The 23,805-nt window shown below is 47.0% G+C and overlaps 1 protein-coding gene across 3 annotated transcripts in view; it reads right to left on the reverse strand.

Moving 5' to 3' along the window:
• LOC137432927 (uncharacterized protein C05D11.1) overlaps positions 1–23,805 on the reverse strand; it is a 199,295-nt gene that overhangs the window by 146,848 nt on the left and 28,642 nt on the right. The window lies entirely within an intron of this gene.

The following is a 23,805-nucleotide window of genomic DNA, read 5'->3' on the forward strand; positions in this document are numbered from 1 at the left end:
ATGCAAAGTGATGCAAACAACAACACAACTTAGATTATGAACCAAAAATTCAGCACAATCAGATAATTTGCACATTGTCAAAAGCATGTCAGCATTTTGTTGCTGAAATGGCTCTTTTAGGGATTATCAATGCACATTTCTTAGAAATAGTTATTTCTTTAGTGCATGTTTAGCGTAAGAGTGAGGTAAATTAATTGTTTTAGAATGGTTGTTTTGTGTCAAAAACCACTTCTCCATTGAAACCTTTTTTTTAAATGTTGTCTGTGATGCACCGCGATGACACTATGTACCATGCCTGTGACGCACCGCCATGACACTATGTACGATGTACCGTGCCTGCGACGCACCGCCATGACACGATGTACCGTGCCTGTGACGCACCGCCATGACACTATATACCGTGCCTGTGACGCACCACCATGACACTATGTACCATGCCTGTGACGCACCACCATGACACTATGTACCGTACCTGTGATGCACCACCATGACACTATGTACCGTGCCTGTGACGCACCGCCATGACACTATGTACCCTGCCTGTGACGCACCACCATGACACTATGTACCATGCCTGTGACGCACCACCATGACACTATGTACCGTGCCTGTGACGCACCGCCATGACACTATGTACCGTGCCTGTGACTCCACAGACATGTCTGGGTACCATACGTACCAGATCTTGGTTTGAGATGGGACCATTCACGAGATCTTCAGGAAGAGTAAGGTAAAAACAGGCACGGGTGAAGCGGGATTGGACAGATTGATTGCAATCTGTCTTGTGTCCTTTGGGGAATAGTGGCCTTGCAGGCCAACCAAGGCGCACGTTTTGGTGCACCCATACCGGCCTGCAACATTTGGGATGGGCGAAGAATCTCAGCGGCGGTATTTTTCCTCAAGTGGTGTCTGACCACGAATGAGCACAGAGCAGGCAGGGCCATGAAAACTCACATGCCCGGGCAAGAGATGAGGGGTTAAAAGGGGGATTGACCAAAAATCTGGCGATCTGTGTCAGTGTGGTTTGGAGTTTGGCAGTGAAGGAAGTGCCATAGAGCACCTGAAGAGATGGAGCTTGTCTATACCTCCCTTCATCCCAACCATTCCTCTCCCACCCAGAGCTCAGATCATGCCGAACCCCTCTGAAAATTCTGCATGCCCAGGTTGCCTGCCTATCGTGATCAGGACACACCCTGGTCAACTCGCAGCGCCCGTATGGGCTGTACTGGGGTATTCCATGCCTTGTGATTTTCCCTTTGGTCCTTCTGCAGTGGAATGATCAAGGCCTTTAAGGATAGGCTTTTAAAGAATCTTCGCAATTTGTAGGAATACCCGGGGCACATACGTCTTTGATTTTAAATAGCATTGTGATTATTGCTTTCATGTTCTTCCCATTCTTGTTTCACACACACTTTAAACTTACTGGGTCTCTGATTGAATTATTTGGGTGACCACGATCGCGAAGCTGCATTGGCTTTATTCAATCATTTAGAGGACTGATTGGCAGGATGATTAGCGTCCAAATCCAAACCCCTCCCTCACCGAGCGTGACGAACCACTATAAATTGCCATTTTGAGTTCTTTGGTGTGAGGAGAAATCTGGCGGATGCCTCGATCGACCACAGACAAGCCAAATTGAGCCCAGTAAGCGAGCAAATAGGCCCTCCATCTGGCTCGTTGCATCAATATAATTTCAAATGTGGGGGAAAGACTCCCTTGAAATGCGGCGGTATCGCGATTACCCAATTGGTTTAGCTGGCAGGTGATTGTCAGCGAAAAACTGATTGGGTAATCAACACACATATTTTAAATGAGTGTATTTGCACTATTTAAACTAATTTATTATTGTTATGCCATACTGGATGAATTATAACTTTCACCAATTACTCATAATGACGTGACCATTGCAATGTGGAAACCAATTTTATTAACGGGTCATATACAAGGGCAACATACGATTAAGGTTGGTGGAGGTGTGGGGGTGAGGGGGAGTATATATATATATATTGTTACGGACACGACTTTGATGTTATGCTGGGCCGAGCGGAATGGCCGCCGTGTTCGCACAAGTTACCCGATTATACTCGAACCTTGGCCGAGTCGCGCTACGCTAAATCAATTGAGGAAAGGACACAACGGCTGGGTTTAAAATGACACGACACCAGGGGTACGGTTCTCAAGACCTCCGGAGGAGGTTATAATATTGCGGAAGGTTAGATTACAGGGATGAGAGGGACAGCATAGAAAGATAGGCACTTAATTACGGTCTTATAGTAGCCCCGACAGACGACAGATAAACAGGACAAAACTGACTCACACGGGGATTGATGGCAAGGAAAGCGGGTAGTCGATGGCTCAAGGTGCACTCTTGGCTCAGGGACAGAATCGACCCGGTCCGGTCCAAAGATGCGGGGAGGTCGCTCAGCGCTCGGAGGTCGCGACTTGTCTTTCCAAGCTGGGGGCGCATCTGACCTCACATCCGGTAAGTGGCGGCGCATATCCGGCGGGGAGTGACACGCCCTCGGCTAGTTAGCTCCGCCCCAGATGGAATCGGTCCGCCCTTCTTATTGGGTGCGGGGGGGTTACCGGCTCCGCCCTTGACGAGGAGCTGGCAGCCAGCCCCTTCGTGGTAACCCCGTGGGCGCACATGGCAATGGCGGCTAACCAAGCCGGAGTGAGGACGCACACTCCCCGCGCCGCGCCGCCCCCAATCTCCTCTGTTGTTGTAGTTGTTGTTATTGTTGTTGTTGTTGTTGTTGTTGTTTCATGGGGAAGATGGGAGGAGGTAAGGGGAGGTCCTAAACTCACTACTGGTGCCATACAATCACATTCTGGTGCAACGAAGAGTCAGAATTAATGGAAACGAGTCCTTAACTGACATAGACTAAGAATAACTAGCAAGATGTCCGAAAGTTGTCTACGTGAGATGCGGTGGACCTGGGCACGACATTTAATGGGGGAAAAAGGGGAAGGTCGGTTCTACAGAGTGTTATTTACAGGCAATGGGACTAGGGAATGGGGGATTGGGGATAGTTGGGGAGTATTGGGGAAATAGGGGAATATTTACAAGCGGATATGGAGGCCAAATGCCATATCCGCAACAATATATATATATATATATATATGTAATTAAATAACTAAATTTTAAAGGAAATTTTGAAATAATTAAGTAATTGAAATTCAGAAAATAAATAATTGAAAATTGAAACGTCAAATCATGAAAAATTTAATAATTTAAAAAGTCAAATAATGGAAACAAAGATTCTTCACAAAGTGGGACACCACAGACACCAATAATAAACACCACAGACACCCTCCCGGAACCATAATAATTATTTTAAAAATTAAGGAAAAGGACTTCAATGATAATTAAGGTAAAGATATGCAGCACCATTACATACACAAAGACCGGAATATCACATTCAAGTGGATCATGTGGCTTATATCTATACTCATATGGTTTGAATGTGTGTGCACAAATACATTTTGTACGAACGCTCTATTCGAGTCCACCAATGTCAATGATGACTCTTTTTAGCCAATGGCCAAAACTAATTTTTAAATGCTTTTGATGTTGTTGAGGAATCCAAAAATATAGGTGGGGAAAATCTAGAAATACATACTGGTACATTAACTAACATCACATTTTGCTGTGGAAGGCTTACAAATAATAATGAATTCATTTGTGTCTTAGACACAAAGGAGGGAGACAAGCTACACATGGTAAACACATGAAGCCGTGTGATTAAACCTGACAGCTGTTGGCATCTGGCAAGAAAGTAAAGAATGTGCATTGGAATCAGCATGAAACGAACTGTGATACAAGGCAAAGGCTTCAGAACAGACTTCAAGGACAAGAAAAAGTAAAATAAAAGAAACCCCAAGGTGCAGTTTACATTTGGAAGAACATGAGATGTATATTTATGTGAGCTAAAATGGTTTGCAATCCCATGAAAACATTGCCAGGGGTTTGAGGATAACAACTTAAGAACAAGATGCATCTGGTATTTGCATGAAGCTATGATTGAAAATACAAATCATATTTGTGAAAAGAAACCCCTGGGTTTCATGAAAATATCAGTTCTGAATCATTTTGCCAAAACTCTGGCAAATACAATTTAAAAAGAGCAAACCTTACAAAACACTGGCTGTGTTCTCCAAATGACTGCACAAGGATATCACACTATTCGTGCCAAGGCACAAGTGCTTTCTTCAGAGTCCTAACTCTTCCACGCGCCTTGACTTTATGCAAAAAAAGAACAAATACAAGTGTGCAGATCACCTTGGCACACAGCACAAAACCCAACCAAATTTCATTACAGCTAATTACCTCTGCCACCAAAAGTGGATGGGGGTTATGTTTTCACCCCTGTCTGTCTGTCGTTTGTTTCTTTGTGAACAAAATATCTCAAAAAGTTGGGGACGGATTCGGACAAAATTTTGGCAGAGCGGTAGCGTATGCAACAAGGAGGAAATGACTAGATATTGGTGAAGATCCCGATTCGGATCCGGCTACTATAATTTTTTAAGTGATTCTTCACCATTGGGAGATCGGGCCAAAAACGATATATAGCAAGATATCTGAGGAAGTTATGGTCCAATTTGGACGAAACTTTGTGGACAGGTTGTGTGTGACAAGGACGATTCGATTCGATTTTGGAGATCTGAATATGGATTCGGATATGAGAATTACTTAATTTTTTAAGTGATTCTTCACCATTGAGTGATCGGGCTAAAACTAACATATAGCATGATATCTCAAAAAGGTATGGATGGATTTGGACGAAACTTGGTGGGCAGGTTGTGTGTGTGACAAGGACGAAGCGATTCAATTTTGGTGAAGATCCGATCCGGCTAGCAGAATTTTTAAAGTGATTCTTCACCATTGGGAGAAAGGGCCAAAAACGATACATAGCAGGATATATCAAAAAGTTGTGGGACGGATGATTTTGATTAAATGTGATGCTGTATTGTGATTTTCTGGTCTAGTCTGGGATAATAAAAAAAAGTAAACTGCCCACCTGGCGGAGGTATGCTCTCTACTGAGTGCCGTTCTAGTTCAGATATGCTTCAATAAACAAACCACATTCAAAACCCTTAAAACTAGGTTTTCTTTTTTAATAAAACATATTTTTTCTTTTGGTTTTTCCGACACCCGCTTAGCCCACCTGCTGAAACCATCAATTCCACTGCTGATTCTGGTTATGAAATGTGCTTGAATAAGTAACTATGACTTTCATCCAAAGAAGATATATTAAATCAGTGTTTGGTCAAGTTCATTGCTTATCAAAAGACAGATAAGCAAGTCTCCTCAAATGATTCTTCCAAAAGGAGATGCGACTTAAGAAATTGTTTTGGACAAGCCACAATGCACCGGGCAACCAAAATTAAAAGTACAGTGACAGCTGGTAGGCAAACAAGTAGAAACACCTCCTGCCACAGTTTTCAGGAGGGTTACAGATTTTTTATATTAATGCAATTTCATATTTAAAAGTGGAAACAGTCTAAAAATCCTTCATGGCCTGGAGCACAGTGCCCACAAAAAGTCATGAATGTGACAAAAAACTGGACAGGTAGCTAATTGTAAACGTAAACGTTTGCTGTACGTTTGTGAAGGAATTTCCAAATTGATCAGGGTACAACATGTGATGGTCTCCGATATTTTAAAGCCTGCATTGTGGAATTTTTCACATCCACGAGAAAAATGCCGGCAGATGGAACACCCAGCTTAAATCACTTTGAATGACGAGGCACTCGCGGATGCAACCAGCTCCAGGTGAAGCACGAGGTTGAGAAACACAAAACAAGAGAGCTCAAAAATAAGTCACCTACAGTAGTTCCCCCGTTTGAAAAGGAGTTGGGCTGAGCGTGAACCACAGGGAAATGTACTGCAAATTGAACCCTCCTAGCGAGGTTCGATACCAATTCCCAATGGCCACGAGTTTGACTCACGCCACAGTTATAATTTACCAATCCTGAACCAAGCACCGGGCCGAAATGCCATGGTGAGAAAAGGGAGTTTATTATAAATAACAAGAGTGGGGAGAACAAGGAAAGCACACACTGATGGTTTTATATACACTAGCGCATTACCCGTAGGGTAATTGTGTGATTCGAGACACAGACACACAGACAGACACACAGACACAGACACAGACACAGACACAGACACAGACACACACCTTATTATTTTTCCTTTGATAGTCATCATAGAATGAGGCATATGTATTGAATAACATACATGACATATTGATTATACCAAAGACCACCACTCCTCTCTACCCTCACTCTGTCCACCCCCTCCCCCACCTCTTTCCCTCTTCTAACTATCCTCCCACTCCCCTCCCCCCTCGAACCACCCTTCACTCTCTCCTTCCCCCCATTTTCCCCACCCCACATCGCACCTGCCCAGAAACAGCTAATAAAATGCGTTTTGCCTTTTAAAACATCAATATTCGGCCAATTTTCTTCAAACCATCTTAGCAACAATGAAAAATGAAATTGGATATCAAATTCGAGTTAATATAAAGCCATGAGAGTGTCAGAAAATGCAAGCCTTCTAAAAGACGCCTATGAAACCTCAGACCTATACAGAGTATGTAAACATGGCGGCGATAGCAAAATAAATTGTGGGTAGCGTCCGGGAAACTGTCCAACAAATGGCTGGAACTCGCACGCACGGACAGACACACTGCTCGTTTTATGGTGGAGGCAATAAGTCCCCTCTTGCACATGAAATATGACGGCTTGAACAATATCTTATCCAGTTACACCACAATGACTCAGACAAGGATTGGTCACAAGACAGAGAAAAACCTTGTCCCATGCGATGCCCACGCAGGTTGGTGCTGGCTGGTGATGAGGGAGAAAGAGAGTGAGAGACGTGTCAGGCAGTACCGAGTCCAAACTACGTAGCTCCTTTTCTCAGGCCCATGTGCACTTGCACAGCGTCGTCGCTTCTCGCATTGTACAACCGCATTAAACTCGCTGGGCTAAGCGGGACTCAACTCAACTCTCAACTCTCAACTCTCAACTCCCAGTTGAAGTGTCTTAACTCCGCATTCCATGTGTGTCAACTCAACTGCACTCTCAAACTATCCGCTCTGAACTCTCAAACCATTCTGTCTCCACCCCTTTAGCTCCTGGTCTCCCTGTTCAGCTTCTCACCACGTCCGTGGTTATTTTTTAAAACTTTAACGTAGATATTTGTTACTAGAAAAAGGGAAGAAAAAAAAAAAGGATTCATACAGGTATAATGCATATTTTTTGTGGATTGGGCCATTTAGGTTTGATAAAGCTTTTCAGATAAACCCGAGGAAATCCACGTCACTGCTTTCCTTGTCGAAGACGGCACGTAAAGCCTCATTTGAATCAGGGTAGAACAAGTCCCCGTCTCTGTCACCATCACTTACATCCTCCTCCTCTCAGATGTTGATGTCCTCTGTGCCGCCAATGTTGTTGGAGATGCAGCATTTCAGGAATGCTCACTTGATGATGTCCAACGGTATCTCCTCCCACACCATGACGATCCAGCCGCAGATCATCGGAAGGTCGACCTTTCTCATCCTCCTGCTCTTGGTGTAGGTCTTCTCCCCATTCATTATCCAGTCGGACCAACAGCAACGTTGCCCATCCTTGAACAGCTTGTTGATGGACTCATTGAGGGGCTGCAGGAGTGATGTGATATCATCCCGCCTAGGATGATAACGAGATCGGTGTTGGTCCAACAGAGCATCTCTTTGACGTCGTCGGTCTTGTGACAAATGAACACATCCAGGACTAGCATGCTCTGTCGTTGTAATAGACCACCATCCGGCCTACTGCTCAAGACCATGCTCACCCAGTCCTGGACCATTCCCGAGTCGATCCACCCCTTCTGCTGCACACGAACAATGACGCTGGCTGGAAAATTATCTATGGGCAGTGTCTTCCTCTTAAACACGATATACGGGGGAAGCTAGACCTCGTCTACGATGCAAGCGAGCATGATGGTGAATCGGTCTTTCTCATGACCGGTAGTGTTGATCGTCACAGTGGATTCCCCCTTAACTGTGATGGTGGTCCCTCTCAGTATGTCGAAGGTAAGGCGGTGGGGGGTCTGGTCGGCTTTCTTGATCCTGCTGAAGGAATACTCATGCTCCTGGCAAAGATTGTTGATGTAGGACTGGAAGCGCAAAGACTTTTCAGCTGTGTCATCGGGTAGATGTTGGGAGATGTATGCGGCGTCAAATCGACAGGTCATGGCATGCCATGAACCTGTAGGCCCACAACGGGCTGGCCGTGAAATTCCCATTGTCAAAATGGATACTCCTTAGCTTATCTCCTCGTCTTCAGCCTGAGAGCAAGTGTTGAGATGGCGTAACCCTCTGCTCTCTTCTCCCAGACACAAGCGACGAGACGCTCCTCGAGCTGAAGCCACTTCGCCAATTTTCCCCTCAGCACCTTCTTCCTTGGCATCTTCTCTATCGTTGCCTTGCTTGTTCTTCAACGCCCGATGACGGACTTGTCCATGCCGAATCGCCTCCCACCTTCCCAAACTTGTCTGCAGACCGGCAGAGACGCAGAGTTTGAACGCTGAAGTGAATGAACGCCTTGACACCTTGATAGGTAGAACAGATGATACGTGACGATTGGTGGACTTGGTCTTGCCTCGAATGTCCTTTCACCTCCATATATATATATACAGTCACGTGAAAAAGTAAGTACACCCCATGTAAAGTTTTGACTTTTTCAACATATTTCAACATACAGCGATTTGATCTTCATTTCAACAATATTGATAGATAAAGGTGATATAATATCACAAATATCATGAAACATTTACGTTTTGTAGTCCATTGTATAATTCAAATAAACATAAATGCAAATTTCGCATGTGGAAAAAGTAAGTACACCCCTACATTTATCACTACTTCAAATACCTAAAATTAGAATCAGGTGCACCAGCTCAGGTGCAAATGATTAGAACATTGTTAGAGAGGATCTTGGAGGAACCTGTCTTATTTAAACCTCAGACATTTCGTTTGGTTTGCTCTTTGTTGTTGAAGTGTGCGGCGTCACCATGCCTAGATCAAAAGAGCACTCTGAGGCCTTCAGAAAGAAGGTTATAGATGCCTACGAATCTGGGAAGGGATTTAAAAAGATCTCCAAACAATTTGAAATCAATCATTCGACTGTCCGGAAGATCATCTACAAGTGGAGAAGATACCAAACAACTGCCAACTTGTTCAGGCCAGGCCGCCCCAGCAAGTTCAGCCTGAGAGCAGACCGCACGATGCTGAAAGAAGTCGCTAAGAAACCCCAGAATGTCATCACGGGACCTACAGGTAGCTCTTGCCACTGTTCATGTCAAAGTGCATGAGTCTACCATAAGAAAGAGGCTGCACAAATTTGTTCTACATGGGAGGTGTGCCAGGAGGAAACCTTTGCTGTCCAGAAAGAACATCAGGGCAAGACTAAAGTTTGCCAATGAACACCGAGGCAAAGACCAGCACTTCTGGAACAATGTACTCTGGACAGTTGAGTCAAAGGTATAGCTATTTGGCCACAGTACCAGAAGACATGTTTGGCGAAAACCAAAGACAGCATTTGACCACAAGAACCTGATACCAACTGCAAAGCATGGTGGTGGAAACATTATGGTTTGGGGCAGCTTTGCTGCATCAGGGCCTGGGCAGCTCACGATCATAGAATCCGCTATGAATTCTTCATTGTACCAGAGGGTGCTTGAGGATAATGTGAGGCCACCTGTCGGAAAGTTGAAGCTCAGCCGAAGGTGGACCTTGCAACATGACAATGACCCTAAACATACCAGTAAATCCACCAAGGAATGGCTGAAAAGAAAGAAATGGAGGGTTCTGGAATGGCCAAGTCAAAGCCCGGATCTAAATCCCATCGAGATGTTGTGGTGGGATTTGAAACGAGCTGTGCATGCAAGAAACCCCTCAAACATCGCACAGATGAAAGAATTCTGCATGGAGGAGTGGGCAAAAATTTCTCCCAGTCGATGTCAGAGACTGGTAGACAGTTATAAGAAACGCCTACTTGAGGTTGTTTTTGCCAAAGGGGGCAATACCACCTATTAGAGCCAAGGGTGTACTTACTTTTTCCACATGTGAAATTTGCATTTATGTTTATTTAAATTATACAATGGACTACAAAATGTAAATGTTTCATGATATTTGTTATATTATATCACCTTTATCTCTCAATATTGTTGAAATGAAGATCAAATAGCTGTATGTTGAAATATGTTGAAAAAGTCAAAACTTTACATGGGGTGTACTTACTTTTTCACATGACTGTGTGTGTGTGTGTGTGTGTGTGTGTGTGTGTGTGTGTGTGTGTGTATATATATATATATATATATATATATATATATATATATATATATATATATATATATATATATATATATATATATATATATATATATAATATATATATATATATTATACATATATATATATATATTATACATATATATATATATATTATACATATACATATATATATTATACATATATATATATATTATACATATACATATATATATTATACATATATATATATATTATACATATATATATATATATATATATATATATATATATATATATATATATATATATATATATATATATATATATATTGTAACGATTTTGAGAAGTGTAACGGTTTTTGAGAAGTGTAACAATTTTGGAGGAAGAGTAACGAATGTGAAAACGTTACAATGTGAACGTTACAAAAGTATGGTAACACCCTGTTAATGTAAATAATGGTCGTAGCCGGCCTCCTAGTTAATTCCATGAAACTTACACGCAGGTCACGATATATCTTTTAAATAGTGTATTTCCTTATTCCATGTTGGCTAAATATGTGTTTCCCACTAGATTGACTTTGCATTGTATCAAACAAAATAAGCGTAGGCCCTTCCAATTTCCCCAAAACCTCCCTTCCAATTGCCTTCCGCATTTTGGGCGGTTTTCTTCAACCACCATTGGCCACGAGGTAGGGTTGGGGAAGAAAGGCGTGTCTCCACCTCGTCATAAGAGGGAAGGAGTGAACCAGCCCTAACAGCCAATCAACACCGCGGTGAGCGACCCGGTAGGCGTGCCCTCGGAGCCGGCGGCTTGATTTCGCCCGAGGTGATAAAAGCGACTGTAAGGGACTGCTTTACCAGAGGCCTTGAGAGATGACCCTGGGAGATGAGCAAAGAGGCTGCACCAAGAGAAGCGGTGAGATGCGAAACGCTCCAAGCCAAAGAGGAGAGGTACTCGGCAAGGAAACCAGCTTTGGAGAGACGCGCTGAAAGGAGGGAGACGGCTCCACCCCAAGAAGAGGAGCAGGTGTGCCGAACCAGCGCGTGACGTCTACCGCAGCGGATACACGACGGAGGGTTTCCCGCCAAAACCGCGAGGAATTGTGAGCTGCGGCCTCCCGACTTTGCCTCCCTCTCAAGCAATCCATCTCAAGCCCTACCTGCCTGCAATATCCCCTGTGTAAGTGTGAACGTCCTGTCCTACTCGTTGTCTTGGGGCTAAGTAAAAATGAATAGTGTAAGTTAACGATTCGCTGTGTTACTGCTTCTTCCATCCATTGCTTGTGTGTGTATAATAAAATCTGTTCTTCCTCCGTATTCTTCTTCTTCTTCTTTTTCCTTCTCTTTCGGTCGCTTTAGAGATTTCCCGATTGAATATCTGTGGGGCGATCTGGTCAGCGTCGGGTGGAATCGGGTTTTAATCGGGGAGTAACTGTTCGGACGCGGTTAAATACACCACCGCTCGGTCAATATAACATCTAGAACCGCGTCTGTAACAATTGGTGTCGAGGAGTTGGATTCGGACCTGGGACTAAATTTGTTAGGCCCAAATTTTGGAACACCAATTGTACTATTAGAGTAACAATTGGTGTCGAGGAGGGAGATCGGACCCGAAATCGGACCCGAAGCGCGCTTAACGCGCTCAAAATTACAAGCTGCCGAAATTTATTTTGTTTTATAAAGCAAAACCCGAATTTTGAGATCGCGCCATGGACAATCAAGGCGATCGGATGTCGGTGGGAGAGATAGACAGGGTGGAATCGACCCAGGACCTCGGGGAAATGTATGTGGAGGATAGGGAGGAGGAGAAAAATAGCAATGTGGTTGCGGAAGTATCAGACGCGCAAAGTGGCGTCCTCACGCACGTGGGTGTAGCGGCACCAAATTTTGCCGCGACCGTAGCAGCGCCGCTGGTGGATTCGAACCTTTTCCTCCTGCAAATGAGGGCCCTTATGGAACAAATGGGTGAGCGATTGGAGGGCCAAATGGGGGTAATGGGGAACCGGATGGATGCTCAGGGTGAGCGATTGGAGGGCCAAATGGGGGTAATGGGGAACCGGATGGATGCTCAGGGTGAGCGATTGGAGGGCCAAATGGGGGTAATGAGGGACGAAGCGAGGGGTACTGGTGAGGGATTAGACAAGAAATTTGAGGGGTTAGACAATGGGATAAAAGAGGTGCAAAATGGGTTAATGGGGTTAGAAAATAGGATGGAAGGCAAATTGCGGGAGATAGGGGAGCAATCCGCCCGAGAAATCAAACAAATGGGAGAGCAGATAGAGGAGGTGAAAATCGGGGTAGAAACCAAACTGGATGCTCAGAGGGATGAATTGGGACAGATGAGGGTGGCATCTACAAAAGAGATGGAGGAAATACGACGAGGGGTAAGTGAGGAGGTTTCGGGGCTGCGCGAGGAGGTAAAGCGAGGTGAGAAGCGTATGGAGAAAGAGGTGAGAAATAATACGGCTAAGTTACAAGGGGGAATAGAAGATCTGACGAAGGGAGTAGAACAGCTGACAGTCGGACAAAGGGAACTAGCGGACCAAGTGGAAAAGAACACTGCAATCATCGGGGGTTTGAAAGCGACACAAAAGGACATTAAAAACGAATTAATAGCAACACAAAAGGAATGTCAGATGGTACATGAGGGGTTGACGAAGAAGTTGGAGGAGGTGACAGAAGTGATGGAGACGAAGGACCGAGAGGTGAGGACGCACATCGAAACGGTTAAGGTGGCGTTAGAGGAAGAGATAGAGGGGGCGCACCGGGAGATAAAAGAGGTTAAACAAAAATTAGAGGAAGTGGAAGAAGAGGTGAGTGAAATTAAGAAGAGACGGACAGAAACTAAGAGAGAAATAAAGGAGGAGATAGCGGATTATGTGCAAGGTCGGTGCTCAACTCATAATGTGATGCTCACTAACCAAATAAAGAGTTTGCAGGTGGCAAAGGAGGTGCGGAGACGAAGTACGGAGGTGAGTGGCAATGTATATGATGTGAGGAAAGCTTCAGTCGGCTTGGGGATTGGTTTGGATCCGGGTGTTCGTGAAAGGCCGTTGGTGAAGTGTGTGACAGGTCAGGTGTGCGAAAAAAGAGGTGTGCGAGAATGTCCGACCATGGGGTGTGTGAGGAAAAAGTGCACGCCAAGGAGTGAGTGTGCCGTCAAGAGTGAGTTGGTCGAAGCGCGTGTGCGAGGGGGTACATGGAAGCGCGGTGTGGTGAGTGTTACGGAGGAAGTAACGAGAGAGTGTACACCTGTGGTGAGTGTTACAGAGGATGTAACGAGAGAGTGTACACCTGTGGTGAGTGATAGAGGATGTAACGAGGAAGTGTACGCCTGTGGTGAGTGTTACAGAGGATGTAACGGGAGGGTGTGCGCGAGAAAGGTGTGTAACGGACGGGTGCATGAGGAAAGAGTGTGCCGTCGAGAGTAAGGGTGAGTGCGCTGTCAAGAGTGGAGGTGAGAGTAGTGAGAGTGAAACGGAGCGTGAGTTGGTTGTGACAGGTGAGCGAGGATGTACACCTGGAATGGAAGGATGTACACCTGGAATGGAAGGATGTACACCTGGAATGGAAGGATGCACACCTGGAATGGTAGAGCGTGTGTGGGGATGCACACTTGAGTTGGTCGTGAGGCACGCGGTTGGGTGTGCGGGTGAAAGCACACCTGTGATTGTCACAAAGGAGGTGACCGAGAAAGGGGCGCGAAGAGGTGTATTGGTGAGGTGTGCGAGCGACGAATGTGTGCCAAGGTGTTCGGTGGTCAGGTGTGTGACCAAGTCGGTGAGCGGAATGAGTGTACCGAGGTGTGTTAGAGAAGGTACGACCAAGAGCAGGGAGACGGCTGCATGTATGAGCAAGAAAGGGGTAGCGTATGCATGTAAGCGTCCAGGTGAAGCGTCGACGGTAACCGGTTTAGCGGCTAGGGCGACTTATAGCCGAATCGGGCCCTCGGTGCGCGTCGGGCAGCTTCGCGTGCCGCGAGGACCAGCGGGGATCCGAACCACGGCGGTTTCGAAAGAACCGCCGTACGCGATCCACGCTGTGCCTCGCTTGGAACGGCCGCGTCCGGGCTCCACTAGGCGGAGCGGGCAGCTGGATAGGAAGGGTCGTTATGGCGGCCACGTTTTGTTGAGACGTGCCGGCAGGTCGAGATCGGGACATTGGATGGCTCCACGCCGAGGTGGTGCGTGGGATCTCGGCCCGGGTAAGCCCCCGCCCCTGCCCCGAATGCGGGACGCATCCAGCCGCCGGCACAAAAGAATCCGCGTTCATTGCTCGGCTGTACGAAGCCGGGCTGTAGACGTGAATTGGCGCACCGAGAGGATGTAATAAGTAGACGGGTGATGGTGATAGTGATAGTGATTTAAAACGAAATTTAGAAAAGTGAGTAGAATTGGCAGTAAATGGAAAATTTTTGAATTGGTTGGAATCTGGACGAACAAAATTGATAGTGAGAGACCCCCGATGTGGTGGGATGGCAAATCCACCATCCCTCACAGACGTGGGGGCAAATGCGCAATAGTTTATGGGGTGGCTATGACAACCGAGCCAGGGAGGGCTTGGATAATTGTAGGGATCTAGCGAAGATGACATTAGGTAACGTTAAGTTTAGTTAGTGACTGATACCTGTAGTGGGGACGCAGGTAGATTAGTGTGGATTATAATGACGTGGGAGCGCAATAGTTTAAAGGGACGACTGGGAGCGCAAGTTTCAGAAGGGAGTAGTTAGCTGAGATGATGCCGTGTGTGTGAAGATTGAACAGGTGAGAATTGAACAGGTGTGATTGCACAGGTGTGCAACTGAACAGGTGGATGGAGCAGTGTATGAGTGAGTGATAGTGATTGCGTGTTGTGTTGACCAAATGGTCCAGGAAGAAAGGAGGGTGCAGGTGGCACCAGGTGTGAGGGCACAGGTGTGCAACAACAGGTGTATGTGGCTGTGTGGAATGGATGGTCGTGGAGTGAGAATGGTGGAAATTGTGGAGTGGAGTGGATGGTGCGAAGTGTGAATGGGGGAAGAGTGGACCCCCATCACGGATACCCGGGGCGGGTAGTGTAAGTGTTAGGTAGAGGGTACAGGTAAATTGTGGTTGGATATTGGCATCTGTGGTGCGGGTGGCAGAATGGTATGTGGATGGGTGCATTAGTGTTGTGGAAATGGTCTGGGCGTGTAGCCTGTTAGTGTGTGTAGTTGGTTTGGGCACTCCACCACTGTGAGGATGTCGGCCAGGTGAGGCCGCAGGTGGGCTCTGGGAGCCGGTAGTAGTTGTTGTGGATGGGGCCCAAGGATCCGGAGGACGGACCCGGGTAGCCCAGTGCCAGAGGGCACCATGGGGTGACAGAGCCAGGAGAGGGGCTGTCCCCAGTTAGTTAGGTTAGGGTGAGGAGCTAGGTAAGCTCGGGTGGCAACTACAGTGGTGGAGGTGTGCAGGTGGGTAGACCTGTTGGGAGAGGTACACGTCGCAGCCCAGAAATTGTGCTAGAGCACCGGGAGATGAATCGGGGGAGTGAGACCCCAAATGGAGAAGCACCACAGTTTGGTCAATGGAATTGGTTATTAGAACCCATAGTGTAAGTTGGCCAATGGATTGGCAGGGAGAGACCCCGGGTAGTGTAAAGTGTGTTAAAGTCATTTAGAGGATAGTTAGGATGAAGGATCTCCTCGCACCATCTGCATCCACTCACCTGAGGTGACAGGTACTCCACACCATGCCATGTTTTGATTATTTTTTATGATGCGAATGTTTGGATTGTGAGACGCATCATGACGTGGGTGTGACATTGTGCGTAATTCCATCTCTCCCTCCTTATGAGGATTGATGATGAATTGGTGATGGCAAATTTTGAAGTAGAGGGATTGTGGTGACGAATTTGGTGTAGGGGAAATATGGGGAAGACGTGACAGTAGTGACGAATTGGTAATGTGTAGATTTTGTACATATGGGGTAAGGGCAAGGGCAAGGGTAGGGTAGGTGACAGGGGGGTGACGTACGGTAGGGACGAGCTTTCTCACTTCGCCCTCCGTACGCATTTCGCCTTGCATTGCCTTATTGACGTGTACCCTTGTGACCTTACCCCTCGCTCAATTGTCTTTCTTTTGTCTCCCACATGACCTGTGCGCCATTGGGTGCCGAGGGGAGCGTGCGTGAGGTGGCCATTGTGCGCCCGAGATTCCCAGAACCAGCATGCATTGCGTTGATGTACCACTTTATGGACCGCTGTTCTGCGGCCAAGTACCACTTGATGGACCCCAGGTTCTGGGGCAGGGCACCTCTGTTGGAGACCGGCCATAGTGGCCAGGGAATCTTGCTTGCGGACCTCGGTAAGGTGGCACCTATGCCAAACAGGTGGACCACCCTTAGTTGGCCCCTGAGGCCCTAAATAAAAATGGACACAAGTTGTGCTTTTTATTATTTCCAACTAGGCCGCATGAAGCCAGAAGACGTCGGGAAGAACATCGGCCCAGCAGAGAAAGTGAAGACCACCACCAGTTGTTTTGTTGTGTTTATTAAGAACCATGGTGACTGCGCACCGAGTGGTGCTTTTGGGTGCTTTTGGGTGCTTTGGTGGTATTGGTACTGGTGCATCGATGCAATGCGTGCTGTCTCCTCCCTCCCAACAGGAATTTCTTTCTCTTGTTCCGTAAAAAGAAAAAAAAAAAAAACACAGGTCCTGGGTTGCGTTGTAAATAAGAAATCACGTCATTGTAAATAATGCTCCCCACCGTAAATGTATAGTTTGAGAATAATTCCGTAATTCGGTTAGCTGTGGGCTTGAGTCTGTTAGACAGGGTGCAATGCAATAGGGGGACATACTTATTTGTGTTTTAAAATTGTCACACTCAGGGTCAGGTTAATTGTAGAGGGAATTACACCTACGTGTCACACTAAGTTAAAGTTTAGTAGGCCCGAGCCCGGGCCTGAAGAAAGGAGGGTGCAGTGTCACGATTTTGAGAAGTGTAACGGTTTTTGAGAAGTGTAACAATTTTGGAGGAAGTGTAACGAATGTGAAAACGTTACAATGTGAACGTTACAAAAGTATGGTAACACCCTGTTAATGTAAATAATGGTCGTAGCCGGCCTCCTAGTTAATTCCATGAAACTTACACGCAGGTCACGATATATCTTTTAAATAGTGTATTTCCTTATTCCATGTTGGCTAAATATGTGTTTCCCACTAGATTGACTTTGCATTGTATCAAACAAAATAAGCGTAGGCCCTTCCAATTTCCCCAAAACCTCCCTTCCAATTGCCTTCCGCATTTTGGGCGGTTTTCTTCAACCACCATTGGCCACGAGGTAGGGTTGGGGAAGAAAGGCGTGTCTCCACCTCGTCATAAGAGGGAAGGAGTGAACCAGCCCTAACAGCCAATCAACACCGCGGTGAGCGACCCGGTAGGCGTGCCCTCGGAGCCGGCAGCTTGATTTCGCCCGAGGTGATAAAAGCGACTGTAAGGGACTGCTTTACCAGAGGCCTTGAGAGATGACCCTGGGAGATGAGCAAAGAGGCTGCACCAAGAGAAGCGGTGAGATGCGAAACGCTCCAAGCCAAAGAGGAGAGGTACTCGGCAAGGAAACCAGCTTTGGAGAGACGCGCTGAAAGGAGGGAGATGGCTCCACCCCAAGAAGAGGAGCAGGTGTGCCGAACCAGCGCGTGACGTCTACCGCAGCGGATACACGACGGAGGGTTTCCCGCCAAAACCGCGAGGAATTGTGAGCTGCGGCCTCCCGACTTTGCCTCCCTCTCAAGCAATCCATCTCAAGCCCTACCTGCCTGCAATATCCCCTGTGTAAGTGTGAACGTCCTGTCCTACTCGTTGTCTTGGGGCTAAGTAAAAATGAATAGTGTAAGTTAACGATTCGCTGTGTTACTGCTTCTTCCATCCATTGCTTGTGTGTGTATAATAAAATCTGTTCTTCCTCCGTATTCTTCTTCTTCTTCTTTTTCCTTCTCTTTCGGTCGCTTTAGAGATTTCCCGATTGAATATCTGTGGGGCGATCTGGTCAACGTCGGGTGGAATCGGGTTTTAATCGGGGAGTAAATGTTCGGACGCGGTTAAATACACCACCGCTCGGTCAATATAACATCTAGAACCGCGTCTGTAACAATATATACATATATTATAATATACATATATTATACATATACACATATACATATATTATACATATACATATATTATACATATACATATATACATATATTATACATATACATATATTATACATATACATATATTATACATATACATATATTATACATATACATATATTATACATATACATATATTATACATATACATATATTATACATATACTATATTATACATATACATATATTATACATATACATATATTATACATATACATATATAATATACATATACATATATATATATATATATCTATATATATATATATATATATATATATATATATATATATATATATATATATATATGTATATATATATATATATATATATTGTTACAGTACGCGGTTAAGGATGTTATATTTGCCGAGCGGAGGCTCCGCGACCGAACAGTTGTTCCCCGACTCACCCGATTCACCCAGACGTTGGCCGTATCGTGCCACCGCTATTCAATCGGGAAAAGACTAAGACGACAAATGCAAAGAGGAAGAAGAAGAAGAAGACGTACAGAAGAGTAACGGGGTTTATTATTATTTACACACAAGCAAAAAGAGCAGTCACGTTTATTTACAGGGGACATGAGACGCAGGTGACACCGTGAAAATTACTAGCTTATACAGACTTAGTTACTACCCAGGACAGCACGAACAAAACAAACTCACGTAGGCAAAATGGGGAACTTGCAGGCAGGAATGGCTGGAAAGGATGAGCAGGTGGGATCACCGGGCACAGCAAGCAGGTCCACTCCGGGCGGGAAGCGGGGAGCCGGCAGCTCCTTGTATTCCGCTTTACAGCGCACACCGTCAGGGCTTCACGCGGCTGGTTGAAACGGGGCTGCACTCCTCTGTTGTATCTCTCGTGTAGCTTGTTTCGTAAAAGCTCCTCGGCTTTCTCTTGGACCCTTTCTTTTGTCGTGTCCCTCTCCACGCAGCTCAGCTCGTATTTTTCTTCCTCTCACTTCCCTCCCAGCGCGGGTCTCTCCACACAGCTCAGCTCAGCCTTTCTCTCACTTCTCTCCAGCTCATCTGCTTGTCGTGTCGCTTGTCCCAGCGATCGTCGCACCCTTCTCCCCAAACCTTCAGCGCCGGTCTGACACGCCCTCTTCGGTTTCGGTACCGCCCTCTCACCCCCGTGCTCTGTTTCGTGACCTTGTATGGTAATCCCACGGGCTTGTTTCCTTATTTGGGCATGGGGCTGCACAGCCCCGCCCTTCTTGGCGCGCCCTGGGCTTGCCTCTCCCTGGCGACCCCGCCCCTCCTGTTCAAACAGAGCACGGAGCACATTTTCACTATATCAGCGAATTGAGAGGGCATGCACCCCATGCTTGTGAACTGCTTTATCACAGATGGAGAGTTTGGCTGGGAAATGGAATTATTGAAGGGGAGCTATTCTCTATTGATTCGGTGCAATGGAGTGTCATTCTAATGGAAGACAAGGCCTTACTCTAAAACACATAATAAGATATAAGCTATCGAACAGGGGTATTCTATGATTGGCTGACGTGTTTGCATTATGGACTAATTATGGGACGCCCTTTGACCTTTACACACTGGAGCAAGGAGGCTAAGAATAAAGCAATAATAATAATACACACAATTTTAAAAAACACAATCCTCATATCCGCAACACTGCACCCTCCTCCTCTTAGGCACGTCCCGGGCCTACAACTTTTATTTAGTGTGACACGTAGGTGTAGTTCCCTCTACTTTTAACCTGACCCTGAGTGCGACAGTTTTAAAACATAGATAAATATGTCCCGCTGCTCCATTGCACCCTGCCTAACAGACACGCCCACAGCTAACCGAATTGCGGAATGGTCTTCAAACTACACACTGACGGTGGGGAGAATTATTTACAATGACGCTACTTTTATTTACAAAACTAACCCAGGACCTGTGATTGTTCTTTCTGGGGGGGAGACAGTCTGCTCTGCATCGACGCACCATTAAAGCACCCAAAACGCACCAATACACCATCAAGCACCAATCGGTGCAGTCACCACAGTTCATCAATAAAAAATAAACCAACAACCCCTAACCCTGCAGGTGGTCTCTTGCTCTTCGGCTCCCTCTACTGGTTATTATTATTTCTCCCAGTTGTTGTCTTTTTCTTTTGTTGGCGGCCTATTTGCAATAAAATGCACCTAACGTGTCCGTTTTTATTTTCTTTATTTATGGCCCACAGGGCCGACTACGTGTGGTTCACCTGTGGGGCATCGGTGCCCTGTGGCCAAGGTCCGCCAGCAAGATTTCGGGCCCTCATGGCCGGTTCCAGCAGAGGGGCCATGCCCCAACCCATGGGGTCCATAAGTGGTGCTCGGCCACAGACATGTGGTCCATCATGTGGTGCATTGATGCAGACAGCTGGTTCTGGGAGTTCCAGGCGCACAATGGCGGACTCACGCACGCTCCCCTCATCGCCCGATGGCGCACAGGTCATGTGGGAGACAAAAGGGGGAAGACAAATGAGCGAGGGGTAAGGTCACAAGGGTACACATCAAACAAGGCAATGCAAGGCGAAATGCGTAGGGAGGGCGAAGTGAGAAAGCTCGTCCCTACAGTACGTCACCTACACTACCCTTGCCCTTACCCCATATGTACAAAAACCTACACATTTACAAATTCGGCGCTACTGTCACGTCTCCCCATATTTCCCTTATCAAATTCGTCACCACAATCCCTCTCTCCAAAATTTGCCATCACCAATTCATCATCAATCCTCATAAGGAGGAAGAGATGGAACATCAAGCACAATGTCACACCCACGTCATGATGCGTCTCACAATTGAAAACATTTGCACATAAAAATAATTAAACATGGCATGGTGTGGAGGTACGTCATCTCAGGTGAGTGGATGCAGATGGTGCGAGGAGATTTTCATCCTTACTACTTTCTAAATGACTTTAACACACGTTACACTACCCGGGGTCTTTCCCTGCCAATCCATTGGCCAACTTACACTATGGGTTATAAAAACCAATTCCCATTGACCAAACTGTGGTGCTTCTCAATTTGGGGTCTCACTCCCCCGATTCATCTCCCGGTGCCCTTGCACAATTTCTGGGCTGTGACGTGTAGCGCTCCCAGCAGGTCTACCCACCTGCACACCTCCACCACTGTAGTTGCCACCCGAGCTTACCTAGCTCCTCACCCTAACCTATCTAACTGGGGAAGGCCCCTCCTGGCTCTGTCACCCCACTCGGTGCCCTCTGGCACTGGGCTACCCGGGTCCGTCCTCCGGATCCTCGGGCCCCATCCACAACAACTACTACCGGCTCCCAGAGCCCACCTGCGGCCTCACCTGGCCGACATCCTCACAGTGGTGGAGTGCCCAAACCAACTACACACACTAACAGGCTACACGCCCAGCCATTTCCACAACACTAATGCACCCATCCAATCACCATTCTTCCACCGCACCACAGATGCCAATATCCAACCACAATTTACCTATACCCTCTACCTAACACTTACACTACCCGCCCCGGGTATTCGTGATGGGGGTCCACTCTTCCCCCATTCACACCTTCGCACCATCCACTCCACTCCACAATTTCCACCATACTCGCTCCACGACCATCCATTCCAATCCTCCATATATTCCACACTCCATGTATTCCACACACCTGTTGGTGCACACCTGTGCACTCACACCTGGTGCCACCTGCACCCTCCTTCCTTCCTGGACCATTCGGTCAACACAACACCCATCACCTTCACTCACTCATACACTGCTCCACACACCTGTTCAGTTGAACACCTGTGCAATCACACCTGTTCACAATACACTTCCGAATACACCTCCAACACTCACACGGCATCATCTCATCTCACTACTCCCCTCTGAAACTTGCGCTTCCCAGTCATCCCTTTAAACTATTGCGCTCCCTCGTCATTATCATCCACACTAATCTACCTGCGTCCCCACTACCGGTATCATTGTTACTAACTAATCTTAACGTTACCTAAGGTCATCTCTCTAGATCCCTACACACGATATATCCTAACCCACCCGGGCTAGTTTTCACTGCCATCAACCCCATAAATCTAGTGCTCCTTTGCCCCCCTCTGTGAGGGATGGTGGATTGGCCATCCCATCACATGGGGCATGTTCCACTATTAATTTTGCTCGTCCAATTTCCACAAATCAAAAATTTTCCAATTATCTGCCAATTCTACCCACTATTCTAAATTTCGTATCAAATCACTATCACTATCATCATCATCATCACAGTCCGCTATATCCTAGCCTCTGTGCGTCATGACATCATTAAAACCCGGCTTCGCAAAGCCGAGCAATGAATTCGGGTGGTTTGGTCGCCTGCAGGTTGAATCCGTCCGGCTTTCGGTTCAAGGGAGGTGGTTTGGTCGGGCCGAGATTCCACGCACCATCTCGGCGCGGTACCTTGCGGTCCCGGGCCCGATGGCCGAGGCTCGCCCGATCGGAACCCCATCCCCGCGAGGGGGCACCGTTCCGCTTCCTCCCACTCTCCCTTGAACCGTACTGGTCGCCTCGCCGCCAAGGCCCGGACTCGACCGTGCAGGGCGGGGCCAAGCCCGAATCGGCAACGACGCTTCGAAGAGAAACGACGCAGCTTCGATCCGCGCCGGGCCCTGCATCCAACAAAGCACACCGCGCCCCGAGTGCTCGCATCGGCTATCCGTCGCTCTAACCGCTAACCCGGTTACCGTTGATGCTTCACCTGCATGCTCACACGCATACGCTACCCCTTTCACCCTCACCGAACTCGGTGCTACAACGCCGTCCGTACATTCCACCAACGCTCTCCCTGTTACACACCACCCCTCTCTCGCACACTCGCTGTTCGCACACTCGCCGTTTGCACACCTCGGTCCACACCTCTCCTCCGTTACGTCCTCCGTAACACTCACCATGGGCGTGCACTCTTGCATCCACCCACTAACGCGCTCAGATAGGCTCTCCCACACTCGCGCTACCACCAACCCAGGTGTGCTTCCTCGCACACGTTCCACCACCACCTCACTCTCCGTGTCACACTCCGTACACCCCGACGTGCATTCTCGCTCGCACTCGGTTTCACACTCGCGCTCCGATGTGCCCTCTCGCACCTGCGCCATCACCAACTCACTCTCCGTGTCACACTCCGCACACTCTGTTTCACACAGACCCTCCGACGTGCATTCCCGCTCGCACTCGGTATCACACTCGCGCTTCGTAACACGCTCGCAGCTTGACGCACACTTTTTTTCCACACGCGTGCCATTTCCACTCACACGGGACCCTTCACCAACGCCCGGGTGCTTCCTTGATCCCAATCGTGCGACAATTATCTTGTCGTTATACATCCTCC

This window comes from Myxine glutinosa, chromosome 8 (genome assembly GCF_964187855.1).
Source record: "Myxine glutinosa chromosome 8, kmMyxGlut1.1, whole genome shotgun sequence".
NCBI classification, from domain to species: Eukaryota; Metazoa; Chordata; class Myxini; order Myxiniformes; family Myxinidae; genus Myxine; species Myxine glutinosa.